The sequence below is a fragment of the Chrysoperla carnea genome, chromosome 1, assembly GCF_905475395.1.
Source record: "Chrysoperla carnea chromosome 1, inChrCarn1.1, whole genome shotgun sequence".
Classification (NCBI taxonomy): Eukaryota; Metazoa; Arthropoda; class Insecta; order Neuroptera; family Chrysopidae; genus Chrysoperla; species Chrysoperla carnea.
The window spans coordinates 11,079,749-11,099,816 of NC_058337.1; positions in this window are offsets into that span (position 1 = coordinate 11,079,749).

Here is a 20,068-nt window from a genome sequence, read left to right on the forward strand (position 1 = left end):
TTTTCCAATATCTCTTGTGGTAGCATATAGTATCCAGATGAGTTCTTCACCAGTCCCTGTGAACTGATAGTAATAATTGTTTTATATATGAAATAACTTTAATTTTTTAACATTTGATTGTTTAATTTTTCTTTTAAAGTTTTCTCATAGTGTTTAAGTTTTTCTCCATTACTAATTCTTAAAAATAAATATTTAATATACTTTCACACTTACTCATACATTTTTACACTGAATTTGCAATAATTTCATATCATTTTCATTTATAATGATGCAAATTGACACATTCATAAATGGTTTACCGCAGTCGCCGCTTTTAATTTTACATTTTCATACTTTTCATGCACACTTAGCTTCAGTTATTTTTTATATTTTATTTTTGATATATTTTCATAATTTCATGAACGTTTTGCATATATTTTATTAACTTCCCAGTATAGAAAGTTATTGTCATGGGTTTGATTTTCAAAATCGAAATTTTCAACATATCTTTACGTTTCATGGTCAGGGCAAGTCATTAACACTAATTTGAAGAAGAAGTATGTGTGTTGCTCTTTTTTTCATCGAATTCGTTGAAGTGTCGATCGAAGCGTATTAACGACAATAGGATCAAAAAATAATTTCTTAATACTCATCGATTTTTTAAGTTTTTTAAAGAATGCATGCGGATTAATTGTGGCAATGTATAAAAGAAGCTGATATTACAAAAGACGATATTATTGAAGATATGGATAATGATATCGATATTACGTTTGAAAACAGTTTTGAGGAAATATAGTAGCACCCTTCTTCCAAACTCGTAGTAATTACCACATATTTCTAAATAATAAATGTAAAATACCTTTTTTTAATGAGTTAAATCATAATTTTTACAATAAAATGCGAACGAGGGATAAAATGTGTAAAAAGTCAGATTTAAATGGCTATATCTCGGTAAATTTTTTGCCGAATATTATTAGTAATTAATTTTTCAGTATACCATTTAAAAGGAAATGTACCTATTCTATTTCCTTTTGTCCGAAGCAATCCCTATCTCTACGAAAAAAAAACCAGAAAAATTTTAATTTTTGTGACAACCCTACTTTCATCCCTCCCTCACTATACTTCCTTTTGTAGGGTTACAGTTTTGTAATATACACGTCATGCTCTTTTATTTGATATCCCACTTGGGTGTATTTAAAAATATTCGATTATTCGTCCCCACTTTTTCACTCCACTTTTCCATCCCCCGAAGGTTAAAAATAGATAAAAACAATTCTTGAAGCTTGAGGCACGTCTCTTTGAAGTCCTTACTCTACTACATACTGTTTGTATATAGTAAATAAAAACCTTCCTCTTGAATCAGTCTATCAGAAAAAACACTTTAAAATCCATTTCGTAGTTTTAAAGATCTAAACATACATAGGGACATGATAGGAACATACAGGAGGAAGCGACTTTGTTTTTTTACTACGTAGGTATTGATTTCTCGAAATTTTGCTGTTAACGAGATATTTGGAAGAATTAAAAGGAGTGATTTTTTACCCCTATCTATAATTTCCATTCTTTAATTTAATAGCATTCCGCACTGTTTTCTTCTTTAATAACCTATTGAAGGATTATTGCAACAAAAATCCGTAAACGTCCCAGTTCTTTTTATATTTCTATATGAGATATAATCAAGAGACTATTTCAAGCTGTAAAATTTAAAAAAAATCATCTTTTATGCTCCATCTGTGAACACACTGTATATTTTTCTCTAGAAAGGATTATTTACTAAAAAAATTTACCCTTGCAAGATTAAAAAATTGGTTTCTAGTTTGGATTAGAAACGTACTTGTATAGTTTTCTAAACAATAATACAAGTTTTGTTTATATTTTATTTATTTTTTTATAGAAAAAAAAAAAGCTCTCGCATCCAGTGTAGAATAGAGTAGACGAACGTAATAATTTTGAAAAGGAATAAAAATATTTTGTTTATACGAACCATGGTTATACTGGCTACTGGGTAGTAGTAGGTAATGGATAGTGTACACAATTTTAAGTATATTATGTTATATTTTGCTGGAGTACTTTAAGCAACCGAACAAAAGCAAACTAGAATAAATAAGAGAACCAATGAAGAAAATAGGGTATACAAATAAACATTTATAAATATTAACTTGACTCCATGTTTGTCGTTCAATGCTTGCTCGTTTCAACATTACGTGTTGTATAAGCATAGTCATAGAACTCACAATACAAGAAAAAGGAGCTTTAATGTATAGACTACAAGCACATAGTAAAATTTTTCCGGTGAAATGACCCACCAGGAAGTATATTGGAAAAGATGCTCCTATATGGTGGCGTCAGTTTTGCGCGGTACATGTGAGTATAGGTAAAAATATGAAAAGCCTCACTCCTTGATGTTTTACCCCTCCACCAGCAAATATGTACGGTGCACAGGGGAGTATTTACACCAAATTTCTGGACAAAATATAAAAAAGAGATTTTTATGCTCAAAATTGGTTTACAATATTATTTAGATGATAAAATACCTTTTATTTTGCAATAATTTCAAATTTTATCATTTTCGTCTTAAAACTCAATTATTTCAATTTCTGCTTCAATTTTTTTTCTGCTTCTGAGCCACTTTTTTTCTTATCCATGCTTGATTTTGGGAATATAAGTAGCAAAGTTTCACTGGAAAACTGTTTTCTCATTTTTTTGGACTTTTGCCTTAAGCTATCCTAATCTATTTTAATCTTAGTCTTAAAAGAAAAGTTGCAAATTCACGCAATAATTTTTTCATAAACATATTATACAATACTAAACTTGGGCTTGTTAAAAAAATTTTGCCCGACAAAACCTGATACATAAACAAAAAGCTTTGAGTATGATAAATTTAATGAAAAAAAATTACCTTTTTAACAGCAAATATGAATCACAAATATCTAATTACATTAATAGAAATATTAAAATTGAATGCCAATAAATAAAGTACAAAACTTCATTACAAATCTCTTCAATATCCAATATATAACTTTTCTTAGTTGCACTAATAAAAACAGTAAACATAAATTGAATGGCATGGAAAATCGAAAGTGACGACAATAATGGAATACATCCGTCAGAAAAGGTTTATTGTGGCTGGGAAAGTAGGCGGGGGCGACGTTGAGGTAACTCAAGTGACTTGTTTGTGATGGAGTGGTTATCTAACTACATCAAGAAACAACTTTAAATGCAAAACAAAAGAGTTTAGTTTTGTTACTTTTGTTCAGAAATTTGATATAATTACTCCATTGTGTGGCGTTGCTGGATATTAATTCTGCATAAGTATTCGTAGCGTAACTGTAATCTAAAGTTTTTGATCTCTCGGAGAGTTAGTATCCAGCAACGCCGTACATGTTTGCTGGAGCAAGGGTGAGACACCAAGGGATGTCACATTCATATTCTCACCTGTACCGCGAAAAACTGGCGCCATAGTGCTCAAACTTACTTTTATATATCGAACCATCTTATTCAATATGATTCCTGCTGGATCATTTTACCCGAAAAATTTTAGCATGCGCTTGTAGTCTACTATTGTAGAAATAAAAAAACAATATTTAAGGGCATGCACGCGTTACTCAAGACTATATTTCGATGATGTTTTGCCCAACAATAATTACTACAACATTCAATTTTGATGTTTGATGTCATTTATATGTCCATCATATATATTGGACATCGTATATGTCCAATATATATGTCAAAGTTCGAATTTCTTTACTGGTAAATCCTTTATAAGTTAACCCTATCTACGTCTAAGAAGCTGAATGAATATATCAATGTTCCAGTTATAGCCCAATTACGCACATTGATTTTGCGATATTGATAACCGTTACAAGATGATGATCCGTGCTACCATTTTATAATGCATATTAAGAAGGGCGAACATCGTAAAATGTTGGTATGATGAGAAAAATCGTTTCGAATCTAGGACAATAAAACAGCAATTTCCAACATTAATAAAAGTTATTTGCGATACAAGTGAAATAAGAGCTGTATTAACGTACTAATGCGAAAGTTGCACCGCGAGTGTGTAGTACGAGTTGGGCAATCGCAGCAGTACGTTCATAAAGCGTTCATTTAATCGAAAGAAAACACTCTAATTACGGAAAAATGCTTTAACCAAAACTTTTCAAGGGAAATATAGGAGAATCACCTGTGCCCATGACTTCGACCTACAATTATCGATAAAATTTAAGCGTAAGTCGCATTTCCTCCGAAAGCTAACGTTTTCCGAAAAAATATTTTAAATAAAAATTGTTGATTTTTTTATGAGAGTCAATTTCCTAATTGCAGTTTATTTTATGGCTCACATTTTTTTGCGAATACAAGAAGGAGAAATAAGGTAAATAATAACAAATTGTACGATGAAGTCAGCATGAAATGGCTAATATTAGTATATCAAGTTCTTCGATCTGAATCTGTTGTTTATTAAATGATCAACTCATTTTTTTATTTCAAGGGAGAGGTGTAGAATTCTTCGATCTTAAAAACACTAACCTCTAAAACCCCACTAAAACTTTAACCCATCAACTTTTAAAATAATTTTTTCCACCCTAAAATACATAAACTACCTTTAAAATTATATAAATTGTATTTCCAAGTTTCTATTTCCAAATATAAAATGAATTTTAACCAGATTAAATTGTATTTTTAACTTCTTAAATTGCTAAATTACATAAAAATCCTTTCAAAAAATTAACTTAGTTATCTGATATCAAAAAATAGTTCCAGTAATTACTCGAATTAAAAACCCAGAAAATGTGGAAAACCTGCCGGGCAGGACCGATTTCAAAAATTCTTTTTTCTACGTGTCCCTTAAAAATTTAGAAACATTCATGACCACTAACATCTACCGTGACTTGAAAATTGGGGTAGTTTGAAGACACCCAATCCAAGCGTTCCCCAAACTATCCCAGTCTATAAAATGGATATTTTGCTTCTGGAATTGACACTAGGTGGATTTTTGATCTTTGGTCTAAATTAAACAATAGCACACTCCAGTTCGAAATATTAGGAAATATTTATATATAAAATTCCTCCCACAAAAGGAGTTTTTAAAAATGACACCAATCCCGTTCGGGAATGTGGAAAATTCTTGAATTAAGACCTCAGATGTGTGATTAGCCACACACAGTTTTTTGGGACAAAAATGGCGAGAATTACGTACTGGAATGTGATGTACTGGCTTTTTGATAATGGGTGCGTGATGAAAGATCACAAAAACTCGGCCAATAGAGCCATTTCCTGCGACAAAATATTCATTTTCTTTTCGAGATAGTTAAGGGGTGTTAAAACATCCCCATTATGCAAATCAAGGCAGAGGCTTTGTTGATAATGTTCTTAAAAATCTAAGGAAAACGAAAAAAAATATTTTATTCAAATTGGTGCTGTCCGACAGGTTTTAAACATTTTACGATATTTTCCGGCTTATTTGGTAGATAACGTGACGTCTATTCAAGCGTAGAGAAGTCAAGATATCCATTTAATTTCACAGAGTTTGAATTGTCTATTGTTAATTTCGTTCAGCGCGCCTCAAATGTAGGTGGTCGATTTTTCAGAAACCATTTTAATTCATTTTTGGTATTCTTGTTTTTGATAAACTTTTACAAGAAAAAGCGGCAAGAGATCTGACCAATTTATAATCTAGGTACTTAAAATTTGTATTTCCATTGTTTTTTAAGTTGTTTACGAGAGTAAAAAAAATAATTAGCGTTTTTTAGATTTTTTTAAAATCACACACTCCTCTGCATCACCCTGTATGTACCATATGTATGTGTTAGGTAAGAATAAAGAAAACAGAATAGAAGAGTTTTAGTTAATAACATAACAAGAAAACATAACCTAACATCTACGTTCTACATGTTTTACAGCTACGAAAGAAAATACAATAAACCAAAAATTTACCTTAGGAACATAGTACAAAATTATATTTATTATTAAACTTTAGAGCTAAGTAAGTATAAGTTGTAGATTTCACAGTTAGCTACTGTTACCAGTTACCCACCACACCAACCATCTATTTTATATTTACAGGATATGCGGTAACTCAATACAAAAATACAAAAGTTGAAGGAGTTTAAAAAAGGGCATATTTGCAACAAATTCGACCATACAAACTAGAAGCTAAGATTTAAACAAGATGACAGCGTGTTTACCTTTTAAGCTTTCCTCATTGTTAATTAGGCTTAATAATTTATCAATATTACAGTAAAACATGTTACAAAAACCGGTTAATAAAGAAAAATGAAAGAAACCGCTCGCATTTTTCTAAAAACCTCATGGAATGTGTTTCTTAGGTTTCACATATCATTAGTAACGCATGAGTCAGTATCGCAAATGTTTCTATTTGTTAAAAAACAATAAATTTTTAATTAAATGAAACGATCAATAATAAAATTTCACTTAAAAAATTAGTAATTAGGAAACTTGTATGACGTAAATGTTAAATGTTAGTCAAATAATCTAAACTTATTATACCTGTATAACGTATACGTAATTCAAGTTGCCTATTTATTAATTTTGTAAGTCAACTTTAATATTAATCGTTCCATTGAATTAAGAATTAATTTTTTTATTAACAAATAGAAACATTTGCGCCACTTACTCATGCGCTACCAATGATATTTGACACTTAGGAAACACATTCCATGAGGTTTTAGAAAAATGCGAGTGATTTCTTTCATTTTCTTTTATTTGTTACATCTTAAACTGTACTGCAATAACTTTTATTTTTATTTTTTAGTTTATCTCCACTTTTTTCTCTTAATTTTTTATTATCAATTCAACAGATATTTCCTATTTTTTCATTTAGAAATTTTTTCTCTTTGAAATCAATTTATATTATTTTAAGTATTAATCTGCAACGGATATATGTTTTCAATTTTTTCAGCCTCTGTAATTCGTTCCTCTACATTTCTCACTTTGTGACTTTTTGATAAATCATAAAGAATGAATCACTTACTCAATGCTCGCTAGATAAAAATGATTTTATTTGCTCAAAAAACAATAGTTTTTATACACCATTTTTTGCTAAAAAATTGTGATGAATTTGGAAAATGTTTAAAACTGTGCCATCTTGAACATCGTATATTTTAGGCCCCTAATTCATATTGTGAAAATTGTTGCAAATAAAGCCTAGTACCTAGTATAAGTAATCGTCTGCAATCTTTGCGCCAAAGTACCAGACATCCTATATATAATAATGGACAAAAATAAGTACCAATTTTTAACTTAATGGATTTAAAGAACAGAGAATAAATAACCTTGTTTAGTATCAAGAAGTAGAAAATATATCTACTATTTATACTTATACGGTACGATACAACATCTTAAATCAATTCCTATTGAAGACTTTTCCAATTTTTTAATAAAAACAGCAAATATAACAAACAGATATAATTGTTTGAATATCCGGTGCAAAATGAATTGGATATTGGTTCTTGTGATAGAACATATCAATTTAGATAGATATGTTTGTATCACATTCATATTGTACACTTGCTACTAAATATTTCTAAGCTTGAATTGCTAGATACTATTAGAAAGTGAAAGGAAATGCTTCCCTGGTGGAAAAAATATTTGAAAAAAAGAATAAGTCTTAATAAGTCTTAGGAAACTCTGAAAAAGTCTTAGAAACTTTAAAAAAGTTTTAAGAACTCTGAATAACTCTGAATTAGACTAGTCCGAAAACGTTGAGAAATTCAAAGTTCCTAAGACTTTTTCAGCATTTCTTATTCTTTCTTCAAAAATTTTTTCTAAAAAAATTATAATCTTTATTTTCCACGGGCAAAATTTTAGAATTTTCCTCACTAATTTCATAAAAAACAACCCGCTCAGTAGCCGAGCGAGTTAAGGCGTTTTAATTGTTTTGAATACTGGCTGGGATTCGAATCCAAGCAACGACAATGTGAACAAAAATATTCAATGAGGCGGTTAATTGATTACACTGTCGTAGATTGGGCAAGGACGAAGTACTCCAACGCACATCATATAACTAATTGTATAGATGTTATAGATGTGGTCTGAGAAACGGAGGTTAAACCACATTATTTTATTATTATTATTATTATAATTAATTTCATAAAAAAACAAAAAATTATTTCATTATAACAAAGTTTTGGGATATATTATTTTGTCTCAAAAGTATGCCCAAAAAAATGAGTGTATGAAAATATTTGAGATTTAATTTCAAATGTTAATGGGTGAAATGTGTTAGATTTGGGAAAACTAAAAGTAAGGGTAAAATTTTATAAGCACTTTACTATAGGATATATATATAAATATAAATTTCCATTTCTTCATAAGCATTTGCGATAATTAAGAGACACCTAAGTATTCAAATTCTGTAATATTTTTGGAAGGAGTACATTTTCCCAGATTTTTGAATTTTCAGATCGTTTCTGTTTCGCCATCATTGTTTCATAGATTAACATATTTGGTTTCACTTTCTTTAACTGTTAATTTATATTGCCAAGCTATATTCTCTAACATTATGGAAAATTGAAATCCCCCCTTCAATAACCTTACTACTTGTATTCTGCAATGCTATCTGAACCAATTCAACTAGTTTTTTAGGTAGATTTAGTTTTGTCATAGCTTCTATCATCTTCTCTCTTATTATCGTGCTGTATGCTTGCTTAAAGTCAATAAAAAGCACACTTGCTTAAAGTCAATAAAAAGATCTTTAAGCTCTTTCACCGTAAAACTTTGATCCACCGTAGATACCCTTTCCTGAAGCCTCTTAAACTATATTATCAGCATTTACATATACTCAACCTTGCGAGAATGAATTAAGCTAATACTTACACACTATATCCAGAAGGGAGATTCCCTGATTATTTTCGGAAATATGTTTGTTTCCTTTTTTGAAAATTGGGCAAATGATCGATCTTCCCCAGCTTTTACGGATATTTTCTTCCTCCCAAATTTGCTTGATGAGTTAAAAAAGTCTCATGCGCAATAATGGGCCCCCATATTTGGGTATTTCCGCTGTGATATTATTTTTCCCAACATATTTATTATTTGTTAGTGTAGCACCAATTTCTTCAAATTCCTTTGGTGTTGGAACTTCTAAAATTACTTCATTTGATTGCTGATTGATTGTGCAGCACTTACCTCCCTCCCTCCTCATTGAGCAACACTTCGAAATATTCTTGCCACATGTTCAATTTTTCAAATGGTTACTAACAATTTCTTATTAGGAAAATAAAAAACGAATTTTTTCGGTTAAGAGTAATATTTATAAGATGCGTGCTTTTAGTAGCGAGATATGTTTTAGAATTCATTCCTAACACATATTCCATTGTTTTTTTGTCATTCTTGTAAAGTCAAAAGCTAAAATTATTTGTAGCATATGTAAGTGAACAGAATATGGCTGTATAAAGTTAGATACTCAACCCCACAACGTAAAGTGGTCTCGAAGGATTAACAAAAATAAAATTGTATGATATAAGGAATATAAACAACAATATTACACGCCTTGTGTTTCATTTTAGTTCATTCTGACACTTACCTACACCGGTTCTTTATTTTCACTATCCCCACCTCAGGTGTGGAATCCAGATGATGTTATTTTTATCTTTTTTCTATACTACAATAATCAGCTTAGTTTAATCTTCTTCAACATAGTTGGGACACATCTTATTAATACGCACGTGTTAGAAGATATGATTTTGTTTCAAAAATTCATTTTATATAGGATATGACACGTCCAAAAATCCATGATTCCTAACTTTCTGCCGATAGTACATAAGCTCCAGGGTCGATGTGGAGCATTTTCTCTCATAGGTGATATATGTGGCAGAAGGGCCATTTTCGAGAGAAATCTGGGGGTAAAAGTTAATTCTAACCGTCTGAAAACAGCGGTAAGTCAAAGCAATTTTGATGCATTCATTTTAGTTTTTTTTGTTCACATTTTTAATTATTTACTTACTTATTCTTCATTATCCGTTGCCAAAGATTGTTTTTTTGTTTGGTTTTTTCGAAAAAATTCAAATTAAACTTTCTGGCAATCACACGCGGCCAGAGCTTTGGAATACATGGAAAGAAATGTATGGCGGTTACTACAATGCTGACATGGTATAGAGACAGATCTTATAGTATCTATGTTAGCATAAGCAATATTACCGTATTGAATAGGGCTATTCACCAAAAGTATTTTGTGTAGCACCAACCAGTAGGGGCCTGACGTCCATACTGCATTGAATCGTTCGTCGTTGCTAATGTTACTAAAATCGTATGGCGTTCATATCGATACTGACATGGTAATTAGCACAAAAAATTTGGTGTGTATATAAAACTCCGTTTAGAAGCCTGTCTACTCCAAATTTGAAGAATTTGTTTCTTCCCTTCGTATTTCAAATTCTCGCATATATTATTTCTTTATCACTATTGACATACTTTTTTATGTTTTCTCGGTATTGTGCTCTTCAACCCCTCCAACATTGATTTAAACCATTTTGGTACGTAAAATTTACATTGTTGTTTCGGTTTTCTTGTTTGCGATAATGCTATTTCTCTTTTTGTAAAACTACTCCTGACCATGATTATTCTGCATATTCTCTTCAGTCTTTTGCCTTATTGTCATTTGTATTCTTTTCATATTTTCTTACGATACAGCACTGCACGCAAGTTTGCCAAGAAGAATTGGTTTTTTATTTTATTTATATTTTGATGTCAACACTATATTTTACCGAAATTTTTTTATTGTAACTGTTATATTAATTATATTTTCTTTATTAATTACATTTGATGCTTTCTTTTTCCTTTAACAAATCTTTCAGAAGTTTATTCTTTTCATCCAACTTTTCTACTAATTTTTTAACAGAAAATTTGTATTTTAAGATAAGAATTTTCCGTTTTCAATATATTTATTTCCATAATTGCACTCTCCCAATTTATATCTTTGAGGTGTATCTAATTTACTAGTAACTGCTGACGTTTCATTATTTATATTCACTGATTTTCTTTCTCAAAGTAAACCCATAGAAAAATTTTTTATTTAACATTTTTTACAATTAACTTAAATTTCTACTTAACTAGGTACTGAAAATCTATCGATCAACTAAAAACTTGTGTTCAGTCATCTGTGTTGTTCCGTTTGTTTCTTCACGTTTGTGTAAATGGATACATTCGATTCGTAAAGCTCTTGAAAATTCGGTTTTTTTCAAATGAAATGTTTACACATTTTAAATAAGAAACTATTCCACATTTAATACAATTAATAGAATTCACATATCTGCTAATAATTTGATTACAAGTAATAAAAATGGAGGTGCATGACTTAGAAATCAACACCAGTCATTTCATGGGCCACAGGAGAGATATAAAAATAAGCTTTTTAATGTATAGCGTATAGTGTACAACTAACTAACACTCCTTTAGCTTAAAGAAAATTGGTCAGGTAGGTAATAAATTATTCTGGAATAATATTATAAGCAAATTGCTTGTTTTTTTTTTTTTTTTGCTTGTAAGTATCGGGTAAATTCTGGAACCACTTTACCACTTTTAGGGTCGCTTCCTGGGGTAATAGCAAGTATAAAACAGCAATGTTATGTAAGTCTTCAAAAAAGTAGTCAAGAGAAATACACCCTGGGGGCTTAAGGATCTTTGATCACGATTCTGAAGTCAAAATTCCAATATACTACCGCATCCTGAGGTAATTCATCTGCTGGTCCAAACCAGTATGAATTGTATCATGCTGGTGGAAAGATGTAAATATTCTACAAAGGGATTCAAAATATAAATGTAAGGGTGGGATATACTCCCTCCCCCCCCCGCCTGGGATAATTTACCCTCTGCCGAATTGAACAGCATTATTATGAAAATATTCAATAAAATTGGTCAAACAAATATATTCAGAATTTTTAGGGTGGCTGATTACGATTCCCAAGTCTGAATTCCGATATGCGCCCGCTTCCTCCGTCATAATTAACAGCTGCTCTTTGGACCAACGGGGCCAAATTATCCCAGGAGAGGGGGAGAATTTCAAAATTCTGACATCGAAACTATGATCAGCGACTCCAAAATCACCGGGAAAACTTTTTTAGCCCAATTTGTTGAACATTCATGGAATTAGTAAATCGGAATTCTGACTTAGGAACATTGATTAGCGACCACGAAAATTCCGAGTTAACTTTTTTGTTCCATTTTGTTGAATATTTACAGAATATTCCTGTTTTGGACCAGCGGAGCGAATTAATCGTGGGAGGTGGGAGTATATCGACATTCTGACTTCGAGATAGTGATCAAAAAACCCTCGAGTATACGTTTCTGGCCCATTTTGTTAAATAATAAAATTTAAAATTTTCAAAAATCACTTCAAAACGGATTATAGAATTTGTCCTATTTGACCCAAAGCAATGGCCAAACTTTCTAGCGGCACCAAGATTAAAAACTTTAAAAGACAAACAGAATTATTAAAAACCAACATAATTGGTTTTCGAAAATTTTCGCAAGTATTTTTTTACATTTTTTTTTTCGTGTCCAATAGTGGAAAGCTGCCTGCAAATTTTCAACTCTCTATCTTTTATAGTTTTGGAGAAAATGGACGCGGAAGTTTTGTTCTAATTTGGACCCTCACGCATAAACACTGACGTTTACGAAAAACTGTTTCAAGCAAAAGTTGTTTATTTTTTTACAAGAAACATTTTTTACATTTAAATTTTTTGTTTATCTCTAATGGTTTACAAGATGGATCCCACGGAACCAAGAACCAATTGACCTATGTTGCTCATTTACGAACTTAGCCTCACTTTTTACGTCCTGAGCAGCCTATAAAAATTCAGCTTTATATCTCATTTCATTAATGAGTTATCGTGTCCACAGACAGACGAACAGACGGATAGGCGAACGGACAACGAGAAATGGACTAATTAGTTGATTTTATGAACACCTATACCAAAAATTTGTTCCTACTAGCAATATTTTTAGGCGTTACAAACTTGGGGCTAAAGACAAGAGAACTTGATACATATTAAAAATATACAGGGTATAATAATTATTGACATGTATTGTGTTGAATGTTTCTAAAACATTTTTATTTAACCTTTTTTAGTCCGATTTTCGCATCGAAATTTTCCCTGATTCAGACAATAAAGTAAAATTGACGAAAATTTGAATGAAATAATTATTTCCTGTGAAGAAAAAAAAGTTTAAACAATTAAGTATTCGAATAATAATGATTCAAATAATATGTGCATGAATGTACTCCCTGGGTATTCAGCTATGAATTCAGACTGTAATTTAATAAAAATGAAATTTTTACACTGACGAATTTAAAATATTAAAAAAAATTCTTAATCTTTTAAACACATTTCTTTTTTTTTATAAAAACAAACATCATCACCCTACCCCCTACCCTTGTCAAAACTGCATTAAAACATCATAATTTCAAAATTTATTTTTGGATAGCAATGTTTTTCCATCATCGTTGGATTACGGCTACTATGTAACAAGGTAATTATATATACACAGTGTGTGTGAAATAAATAGGTATAAATTCGAGGAAATGTAATTCTGTTTTAAGGTTTACACAAACAGTTTTCTTAGTTTCAATTTCGGTTTTATTACTCTTTGGGTTTTGAAGTAAGACACTCAAAAAAAATTCTTAATATCAACCGATATGAGTCGTACGGGGTTGAGTGGTGAAGTTGACACATACGCATATTGACACATATTCACTGCCAAACTTGTTAAGATGGTGTGTGTATAGCAACAAAAAAGTCTGTGTTTTCAAAACAAAATCTTTCGATGACAAAAAACAAGTGATCGTGAATGGTCGTTGTACCCCGGATTTGCAATTAATACAAACTAAAGATAACGAAAATCGCCAATTCAACAAAAAAAGATCTGATTAATAGAATGGGCTGACAGGTTGCAAACACAGCAATCGGTTGTTTGCAATGTTCATAATTTTTTTACGATCCCAAAAAACACAAACAATCTGAAAAACACTTAAAAGCTACCCTTAAGTATCACACCTTTGGAAAAATCCGTATATTCACACCACCATCTGTTAACTGCTATTATTTAATTCTAATCTTTAAAGTCTATAAAATCACCCAATCTATGGATATTTGTGGTTACAAATACCTTCATCATTATTTACTCATCAAGACGATGAACCAAAACCAACATGCAGTATTTTTGATTATATAGTAGCTTTTAAAAATTTTTGCCTACCTTGTCTAAAAACTTTGTTCACGCCACTGCATGTTGCCTTGATATTGGTCCTTTTGAAGTGGTACTATATGGGATAATAATATTAGACTAAACAATATGAGACTGGTAATAATATAATATAAGACAATAATAATATAAGACTGAAGACCGAGACTAATTTTACTCACCACTAGTTCCAAAGTCGATGAAATGTTTTTGTTACTTCCTGTATATAAAAAAATAGTACACGTGTATTTAAACAACAGGAAACATTGAATCGTAGCTGTCTGTATATCTACGCCGTTGGAGTGTATCGCGGGCGTCACACCCACTTCTCTGAGAAATATATGAAGATTGTAGTCAACTAAATATTGTACATATAACCTAAAGCAGAGAAAATATTTATTAAACTGAAACATATACAATGTCTACCATTTTTCTTTAACCCATTCTTTCCAGTAATCATAAAGCTCCCCACCCTCTTCATACACCCGTCTCTGTGTTATTGTTAAAGAGCGGAATACAAATATTACGTGGAAAAATTGTTTAAAGGTAAAAAAAGTACAGCAAACCGTAAAACTTCATACAGGATGGTCTAGATATGTTTAACGATATTTGCTGGGTATGACTCAAATGAGTAATGAATGGATGCTTTTGAAGATCTGCATGACAACTTGATGATATCGATTTAAAACAGACTAATAAATGACCATATCTGTACAAAATGCTACAATTTATAAGACAGTCTAGCAACTTTTAAGTTTATATAACAGTCTAGCAATGTGTCGCAATTTAAAATGAAGGCACCCCCATATTTTTTTTATTTGAACACGGATTTGTGTATTTTTGCACAGTCATACAGAGCGATGGGTCACATCTTTTAAGATACTCAACCGAAATCTGAACTATAAACTATACCTAACTACTAGCAATTGACAAGAAGGGTCGATTTTTAATATTTTCCGTTATCGAAAAAAAATTATTAAAAAAATTTGACAATAATTTTTTATTTTCATTATTTTGCTTATACTCAAAGTTTATTTTTAATTTTAGAACAAGTATAGTCAACACTAGTAGCTCAATTGGTTAAGGCGTAGCCAATTCCGTTGGCGGTATGCCTAAGGTAGGGAGTTCGTTTCCCACTGTCACAACAAAAATTAATTTTATTAACAGTTTTAACAAAAATTGTTAGTTTTTTTTTATGGAGATTAACTTTCTAATTTAATTTTTTTTTAAAACATACCTTTATAAATTATAGCTCATGTGTTATTTTGATAACTGTACTGTTGTGTTTGAACTGTATTGTTATACAATATCATTCAAATCCATTCGGTTATTTTTGCGTGAAAGCGTAACAAACATACAAACATCCTTACTTTTCATTTAAAATATACTAGCTTGATACCCACCCGATTCATTGGGCTTAAAAGTAAAAACCTCCGTTTTGTAGCATCCACCTCTCTTGATGTAACTGATCCCCCTTCCATGACACTCAAAAGGATTGTTTTACACGACTAAAATGTATGCAGTTTTCAAAAAAGATAGACACGAATTGTTTGACATTTACTATATTAAATTTTTACAGAAATCTTGAATTTATGGTTCATAATGATGACCATAGATGGTGCAATAAAATACCAGATTAAATTTAAGATTTTCATTTTTTTTGAATATATCTTTATAAATTATAGCTCATGTGTTATTCTGATGTATGAGCTACAATATTATTCAATTTCATTCAAATTCATTATTTTTTCTTGAATGAGTAACAAACAAACAAAAAAAACATCCTTACTTTCACATTTATTATATAATAGGGATATGGATAGAGATGAATAATTGTAATTAGTTATAGTAAATTATAGCTAACTATCTTCATTAAAAATTTCTAATTAGCTTAATCGAAATCGAGATGCAAAATCAAATTAATAATTGTCTTCTAATAACTTTCTGTTATGCGTTTCTGTACATTGTATAACCACACATAATAAGATTCTAAGTATTAAACAAAAAAATAAAATAAATAGAAAAAACATTATTAAAACCAATCATAATGATATGAATTTCTGGATGTATTTAGAAACACACTATGAATGTATTTTCAAACGTCAGATATTTTATTTGACGTTATGTTATATTATCCTCTTCTATGCTATGCTGGTATGGTATTGTGTAAAAAAAAAATAAAAAGTTTTTCTTATTTATATTTCTTGTTTTTCATCATCATCATGTTTAGTGTGTTCATCGTGTGACACATAAGAAACATGCAATACTAGTTTATTCTTAATATGTTATTCTTTTTTTAACACAATTTATGTACTGAACAATTTATTTATCAATGGAAGTTGTGCGACGTAGATAGTGAAAATAGTTCCGACGTAGATAGTGAGGTTGGGGGGGGGGTTGTTTTTTGAATAACACTTTTACGAAACTTCGTGAGTGGCTTCCTATCACTGTAACCTACAACGTTCACATTTCCGAAAACTTTGAAATTGTGGCGCCCTCAATATGACAGACGGAAAACATGTCAAACCACCTATTAAAAAATTTGAACAAGCAAATTGGAACAAGAGAGAATAATAGTGACTTACAAAAATATTGGGCCGTCTGGAAAATTTATCAACTAATTTTTACAGAAATTTTTAATAAATATTAGTAAACAAATTTTCTCAGACCTACGCCTTAAACATGCCAATTTAACGACTTTATGTTTTATTATAAACATTTGTAGGCCTTGAAAAACACATGAAAGTTGAGCTGTTTTATGAACAAAAAATTTAGTGTCCTACAAATATATTGATCTGTATGTCGTAACCTACAAAAAAAGGAAAAAATTTTTTTCATCGTGACTTATTCGGTACTAGCTGTGAACTACCCGCTTTGCTGGGCAACATCCCCACTTGCACCCCTCCCTCCACATTTCCTTGCGTGGGATAACAGTTTTGTAATGTACACGTCATGCTCTTTTATTTGATACCCCACTTAGGTATATTTGTAAATATTCGATAATTCCTTCCCACTTTCTCGCTACCCCTTTCTACCCTCCGAAGGTTAAAAGTAGATAAAAACAATATATTTTTGAAGCTGGTTATATATGGTGTCAATATTTGAGTTTAATCGATGCACAACTTTTTTAGTTTTTGAAGCATATCCCTTTCAACCCCTATTTCAACCCCTTACTCTACTATAATATGGATGTATTATACATAAAAACCTTCCTCTTGAATCACTCTATCTATTAAAAAAACCGCATCAAAATCCGTTGCGTAGTTTCAAAGATTTAAGCGTACATAAGGACATAGGGACATAGGGACAGAAAGAGCGACTTTGTTTTATAATATGTAGTGATGATGAATATAAATAGATAGATAAATAGTGCTTAGTTTCCTAGGTTATCAACCACAGTATATAATTATAATAAAACTTATAATTTCCTTTTGATATATGCTTCTTTAAGATTGTAGGCGACTGCATTTTTGGATCATAAAATATCTAAAATTTAATGTGCTTTTCGTGGCCTACAAGTGTTCATAATAAAACATATAGTCGTTAAATTGGCATGTTTTTGGCATAGGCCTGAGAAAACAGCTCATGAAATTTATATATCAGTATGCACATTCAATTTTACTAATATTTATTAAAAATTTCTGTAAAAATGAGCCAGTTGTTGATAAATTTTCATACCCCTTTTCCCCGACATGCTGGGTCACGCACAAACGGCCCAATATTTTTGTAGGCCACTAGTATTCTCTCTTAATATATTCGTTTATCTTGCATTAAAGAAAAAAGCAAATGATTGTTCATGTTTTCCACATTGAGCACCCCAATTTCAAAGTTTCATAAGAGTGTTATTCACGAAACTATTCCCCCCTCTGAACTGAAGGCTACTACGTTTGTCTATCCAATTCGTTTATTTTCCAACTGGTCCAAATGAATTTATGACAAAAATGTAACTTACCCTAGCATTCCCAAGTGTAAATTTTCCATCATAAAAAATTTATTATAACAAAAAAAATTACTGGATGTTTTTAGTGTGCTTCTAAGCCTAATCTTGTTTTTCTTGTGAAAAAAAACTCTCTCAATTTCCCTCTCCGAAAATGCCTATAATTTTCTTTTTACTTTTGAAGTTATAACCAAATTTTTACTCGTTAATTTTGCCGTCTAGTGTATTTACTATAAAGTAAAAATACTTTGATGTCAATTCGACCCAATCGAACACAACCAGTGAGACTTAAGCACAAGGAGTATGTGTTCTATTTCTATACTGCTTCTGCCGTGGAATTCCAAATTTTCCCGATTTAGAAAGTGATTTTATGATGATAATTAATGTCATTACAGTATCCGTCTATCTATAACCATGTAAACTAAGTCTCTACTGACAAAGATATCGAACGCATCATTAAATTATGAAGAATGTTAATAATACGGGTATAGTATTATGTATACAAAAGGATCGAATAATACGATATATGTTTCAGTGGAGAAGTTCGTATTTCTATGTAATAGAAATGAATCACTTTATATTTGAATCTATAGTCTAGTAAATAAGATCAAATTTTGAAATATAGAAATAACGTCCGTAAAAATACGTGTGATAGCTCGTTGGATTCAGAATGATGTCTAGAAAAATTTGCAAAAGCTATAAACAATTAAATATGACAAAAGGTATTTCGTTTTTCGCCAAATTTAAGAAATTAAAAAAAATCTTAAAGAAGAGGAACCTTTCAATAAAAAATTCCCACTGTCGGAAGTCTATCTCCAATATCAATAATTTTATTTAACGCTGAAAGTAGATATTTTTGCATCATTTTTAGATTGTTTTCATCGTCAAAAGCAAGAATCTCACACTAAATAATTATTTTAAGGTTTAATTTAAAAATTAGCAAAAATTTTGGTGTATTCTGAACACTATAACTTGCTGAAAAATTTTCTTTATGATTAATTTCAAAGACATACTAAAATACTTTTAAAATTTAGGATTATTACCTGTACATTTAGGTTGCGCAGTACTAAACGCAACCATTACCGCCAGCCAGATGGCCCAAGACCTGACTGTAAGAGCAAGAAGACAACATATCATAAAATTAGCCATAATAAAATTCTCTCTCGAAAACGTTGCGAGCTCCTATACTATTTATGAAATTTTTAAATTAATGATAAAAACCTTAAAAAAATTATTTAGTGTGAGATATTCATTTTTGATGATATAACAAAAATCAAAAAATGACGCAAAAAAACCTATTTTCAGCGTTAAATTAAAATTATAAATAATAAAGGTAGACTTAGTCTAGGTTTGACGAAAAATATACTCTCGGTCTAAAAATGTTCCACTTAGGAAAAAACACGCTAGGCAAATAGTTTGAACGAATAAATTCATAAATTTAAATAATAAGTTTATTAGGCAAACATGTTAGTTTTTACAGATGCTCTCCTAATAATCTAGGCACATAATTACTATTTTTAATAGTAATGTTCTCCTAATATTCATTCAAGAACTTTTGAATTTTTCACCACTTTTCTCCGAAATTTGTCGTTTGTTGTTTTTATCCACGGGTACAGGGTAGCCACGGGTGCACTAGTTTTTTAAAACTACGATTTCAAAATTACAACACTCAAGGTTTGTTCAACGCTGTATCGCCCAAACGGAACAACATTGTATTCTTAGAGAGCTCAGCTTTATTGGAACAGTTACCTGACAGTTTTATACTCAAAAAAACTAATATCTTTTTATACAATAAAATTTGTTTGTTCGTTATAATAGTAAAATAAATTTGTATTAAATATTATTTTCTAGAAAATAATTTACAAGATTTTTAAGACGTAAGACGTTTGTGTCGTATCTTGTGTTGCACAGTCAGTCGTTGAGGTATGAAAAGAATAACAAACTTTACAACAATAA